The sequence below is a fragment of the Phyllobates terribilis genome, unplaced genomic scaffold, assembly GCF_046119375.1.
Source record: "Phyllobates terribilis strain yellow unplaced genomic scaffold, ASM4611937v1 Scaffold_9__5_contigs__length_417890890, whole genome shotgun sequence".
NCBI classification, from domain to species: domain Eukaryota; kingdom Metazoa; phylum Chordata; class Amphibia; order Anura; family Dendrobatidae; genus Phyllobates; species Phyllobates terribilis.
Window position 1 is genome coordinate 315,769,386 of NW_027362769.1, and position 6,000 is coordinate 315,775,385.

Genomic DNA, 6,000 nt, shown 5'->3' on the forward strand with positions numbered 1-6,000 from the left:
AAAAATGGCTAAGTCCAAAAAACAATTTTTTTCAACTTTTTTCAATTTTACCCCCGTGGGATATATATTTTACCCACACACATTTGGAACTCTCCTGGGGTACCCTCACACATATTATTCCCTCATTTAGTGGATATTTTCACAAAAAAGTGAATTTTTCAAAAATCCAGAAAATTGGCTGAAAACGAGTAAATATCAAGGAATCATTGGGCGAATTGCTCTGGAACAGAAATCGGAATGCTCACTGACATTTGCCCTATCTGAAAGTCTGATAAACGCCGGAAAAATGGCTAAGTCCAAAAAAAAATTTTTTTAAACTTTTTTCAATTTTACCCCCGTGGGATATATATTTTACCCACACACATTTGGAACTCTCCTGGGGTACCCTCACACATATTATTCCCTCATTTAGTGGATATTTTCACAAAAAAGTGAATTTTTCAAAAATTCAGAAAATTGGCTGAAAAAGACTAAATATCAAGGACTCATTGGGCGAATCGCTCTGGAACAGAAATCGGAACGCTCACTGACATTTGCCCTATCTGAAAGTCTGATAAACGCCGGAAAAATGGCTAAGTATAAAAAAAAATTTTTTTTCAACTTTTTTCAATTTTACCCCCGTGGGATATATATTTTACCCACACACATTTGGAACTCTCCTGGGGTACCCTCACACATATTATTCCATCATTTAGTGGATATTTTCACAAAAAAGTGAATTTTTCAAAAATCCAGAAAATTGGCTGAAAACGAGTAAATATCAAGGAATCATTGGGCGAATTGCTCTGGAGCTGAAATCAGAATGCTCACTGATATTTCCCCTATCTGAAAGTCTGATAAACGCCGGAAAAATGTCTAAGTCCAAAAAAAAATTTTTTTCAACTTTTTTCAATTTTACCCCCGTGGGATATATATTTTACCCACACACATTTGGAACTCTCCTGGGGTACCCTTACACATATTATTCCCTCATTTAGTGGATATTTTCACAAAAAAGTGAATTTTTCAAAAATCCAGAAAATTGGCTGAAAACGAGTAAATATCAAGGAATCATTGGGCGAATTGCTCTGGAGCTGAAATCAGAACGCTCACTGATATTTCCCCTATCTGAAAGTCTGATAAACGCCGGAAAAATGACTAAGTCCAAAAAAAATTTTTTTAAACTTTTTTCAATTTTACCCCTGTGGAATATATATTTTACCCACACACATTTGGAACTCTCCTGGGGTACCCTCACACATATTATTCCCTCATTTAGTGGATATTTTCACAAAAAAGTGAATTTTTCAAAAATCCAGAAAATTAGCTGAAAACGACTAAATATCAAGGACTCATTGGGCGAATTGCTCTGGAACAGAAATCGGAATGCTCACTGACATTTGCCCTATCTGAAAGTCTGATAAACGCCGGAAAAATGGCTAAGTCCAAAAAAAAATTTTTTTAAACTTTTTTCAATTTTACCCCCGTGGGATATATATTTTACCCACACTCATTTGGAACTCTCCTGGGGTACCCTCACACATATTATTCCCTCATTTAGTGGATATTTTCACAAAAAAGTGAAATTTTCAAAAATCCAGAAAATTGGCTGAAAACGAGTAAATATCAAGGAATCATTGGGCGAATTGCTCTGGAGCTGAAATCAGAATGCTCACTGATATTTCCCCTATCTGAAAGTCTGATAAACGCCGGAAAAATGGCTAAGTCCAAAAAAAAATTTTTTTTAACTTTTTTCAATTTTACCCCCGTGGGATATATATTTTACCCACACACATTTGGAACTCTCCTGGGGTACCCTCACACATATTATTCCCTCATTTAGTGGATATTTTCACAAAAAAGTGAAATTTTCAAAAATCCAGAAAATTGGCTGAAAACGACTAAATATCAAGGAATCATTGGGCGAATTGCTCTGGAGCTGAAATCAGAACGCTCACTGATATTTCCCCTATCTGAAAGTCTGATAAACGCCGGAAAAATGGCTAAGTCCAAAAAAAATATTTTTTCAACTTTTTTCAATTTTACCACCGTGGGATATATATTCTACCCACACACATTTGGAACTCTCCTGGGGTACCCTCACACATATTATTCCCTCATTTGGTGGATATTTTCACAAACAAGTGAAATTTTCAAAAATCCAGAAAAGTGGCTGAAAACGACTAAATATCAAGGAACCATTGGGCGAATCGCTCTGGAACTGAAATCGGAACGCTCACTGACATTTGCCCTATCTGAAAGTCTGATAAACGCCGGAAAAATGGCTAAGTCCAAAAAAAAAATTTTTTAAACTTTTTTCAATTTTACCCCCGTGGGATATATATTTTACCCACACACATTTGGAACTCTCCTGGGGTACCCTCACACATATTATTCCCTCATTTAGTGGATATTTTCACAAAAAAGTGAATTTTTCAAAAATTCAGAAAATTGGCTGAAAAAGACTAAATATCAAGGACTCATTGGGCGAATCGCTCTGGAACAGAAATCGGAACGCTCACTGACATTTGCCCTATCTGAAAGTCTGATTAACGCCGGAAAAATGGCTAAGTCCAAAAAAAAATTTTTTTCAACTTTTTTCAATTTTACCCCCGTGGGATATATATTTTACCCACACACATTTGGAACTCTCCTGGGGTACCCTCACACATATTATTCCCTCATTTAGTGGATATTTTCACAAAAAAGTGAATTTTTCAAAAATTCAGAAAATTGGCTGAAAAAGACTAAATATCAAGGACTCATTGGGCGAATCGCTCTGGAACAGAAATCGGAACGCTCACTGACATTTGCCCTATCTGAAAGTCTGATAAACGCCGGAAAAATGGCTAAGTATAAAAAAAAAATTTTTTCAACTTTTTTCAATTTTACCCCCGTGGGATATATATTTTACCCACACACATTTGGAACTCTCCTGGGGTACCCTCACACATATTATTCCCTCATTTAGTGGATATTTTCACAAAAAAGTGAATTTTTCAAAAATCCAGAAAATTGGCTGAAAACGAGTAAATATCAAGGAATCATTGGGCGAATTGCTCTGGAGCTGAAATCAGAACGCTCACTGATATTTCCCCTATCTGAAAGTCTGATAAACGCCGGAAAAATGACTAAGTCCAAAAAAAATTTTTTTAAACTTTTTTCAATTTTACCCCTGTGGAATATATATTTTACCCACACACATTTGGAACTCTCCTGGGGTACCCTCACACATATTATTCCCTCATTTAGTGGATATTTTCACAAAAAAGTGAATTTTTCAAAAATCCAGAAAATTAGCTGAAAACGACTAAATATCAAGGACTCATTGGGCGAATTGCTCTGGAACAGAAATCGGAATGCTCACTGACATTTGCCCTATCTGAAAGTCTGATAAACGCCGGAAAAATGGCTAAGTCCAAAAAAAAATTTTTTTAAACTTTTTTCAATTTTACCCCCGTGGGATATATATTTTACCCACACTCATTTGGAACTCTCCTGGGGTACCCTCACACATATTATTCCCTCATTTAGTGGATATTTTCACAAAAAAGTGAAATTTTCAAAAATCCAGAAAATTGGCTGAAAACGAGTAAATATCAAGGAATCATTGGGCGAATTGCTCTGGAGCTGAAATCAGAATGCTCACTGATATTTCCCCTATCTGAAAGTCTGATAAACGCCGGAAAAATGGCTAAGTCCAAAAAAAAATTTTTTTTAACTTTTTTCAATTTTACCCCCGTGGGATATATATTTTACCCACACACATTTGGAACTCTCCTGGGGTACCCTCACACATATTATTCCCTCATTTAGTGGATATTTTCACAAAAAAGTGAAATTTTCAAAAATCCAGAAAATTGGCTGAAAACGACTAAATATCAAGGAATCATTGGGCGAATTGCTCTGGAGCTGAAATCAGAACGCTCACTGATATTTCCCCTATCTGAAAGTCTGATAAACGCCGGAAAAATGGCTAAGTCCAAAAAAAATATTTTTTCAACTTTTTTCAATTTTACCACCGTCTGATATATATTCTACCCACACACATTTGGAACTCTCCTGGGGTACCCTCACACATATTATTCCCTCATTTGGTGGATATTTTCACAAACAAGTGAAATTTTCAAAAATCCAGAAAAGTGGCTGAAAACGACTAAATATCAAGGACCCATTGGGCGAATCGCTCTGGAACTGAAATCGGAACGCTCACTGACATTTGCCCTATCTGAAAGTCTGATAAATGCCGGAAAAATGGCTAAGTCCAAAAAAAAAATTTTTTAAACTTTTTTCAATTTTACCCCCGTGGGATATATATTTTACCCACACACATTTGGAACTCTCCTGGGGTACCCTCACACATATTATTCCCTCATTTAGTGGATATTTTCACAAAAAAGTGAATTTTTCAAAAATTCAGAAAATTGGCTGAAAAAGACTAAATATCAAGGACTCATTGGGCGAATCGCTCTGGAACAGAAATCGGAACGCTCACTGACATTTGCCCTATCTGAAAGTCTGATTAACGCCGGAAAAATGGCTAAGTCCAAAAAAAAATTTTTTTCAACTTTTTTCAATTTTACCCCCGTGGGATATATATTTTACCCACACACATTTGGAACTCTCCTGGGGTACCCTCACACATATTATTCCCTCATTTAGTGGATATTTTCACAAAAAAGTGAATTTTTCAAAAATTCAGAAAATTGGCTGAAAAAGACTAAATATCAAGGACTCATTGGGCGAATCGCTCTGGAACAGAAATCGGAACGCTCACTGACATTTGCCCTATCTGAAAGTCTGATAAACGCCGGAAAAATGGCTAAGTATAAAAAAAAAATTTTTTCAACTTTTTTCAATTTTACCCCCGTGGGATATATATTTTACCCACACACATTTGGAACTCTCCTGGGGTACCCTCACACATATTATTCCCTCATTTAGTGGATATTTTCACAAAAAAGTGAATTTTTCAAAAATCCAGAAAATTGGCTGAAAACGAGTAAATATCAAGGAATCATTGGGCGAATTGCTCTGGAGCTGAAATCAGAACGCTCACTGATATTTCCCCTATCTGAAAGTCTGATAAACGCCGGAAAAATGACTAAGTCCAAAAAAAATTTTTTTAAACTTTTTTCAATTTTACCCCTGTGGAATATATATTTTACCCACACACATTTGGAACTCTCCTGGGGTACCCTCACACATATTATTCCCTCATTTAGTGGATATTTTCACAAAAAAGTGAATTTTTCAAAAATCCAGAAAATTAGCTGAAAACGACTAAATATCAAGGACTCATTGGGCGAATTGCTCTGGAACAGAAATCGGAATGCTCACTGACATTTGCCCTATCTGAAAGTCTGATAAACGCCGGAAAAATGGCTAAGTCCAAAAAAAAATTTTTTTAAACTTTTTTCAATTTTACCCCCGTGGGATATATATTTTACCCACACTCATTTGGAACTCTCCTGGGGTACCCTCACACATATTATTCCCTCATTTAGTGGATATTTTCACAAAAAAGTGAAATTTTCAAAAATCCAGAAAATTGGCTGAAAACGAGTAAATATCAAGGAATCATTGGGCGAATTGCTCTGGAGCTGAAATCAGAATGCTCACTGATATTTCCCCTATCTGAAAGTCTGATAAACGCCGGAAAAATGGCTAAGTCCAAAAAAAATATTTTTTCAACTTTTTTCAATTTTACCACCGTGGGATATATATTCTACCCACACACATTTGGAACTCTCCTGGGGTACCCTCACACATATTATTCCCTCATTTGGTGGATATTTTCACAAACAAGTGAAATTTTCAAAAATCCAGAAAAGTGGCTGAAAACGACTAAATATCAAGGACCCATTGGGCGAATCGCTCTGGAACTGAAATCGGAACGCTCACTGACATTTGCCCTATCTGAAAGTCTGATAAATGCCGGAAAAATGACTAAGTCCAAAAAAAAATGTTTTTCAACTTTTTTCAATTTTACCCCCGTGGGATATATATTTTACCCACACA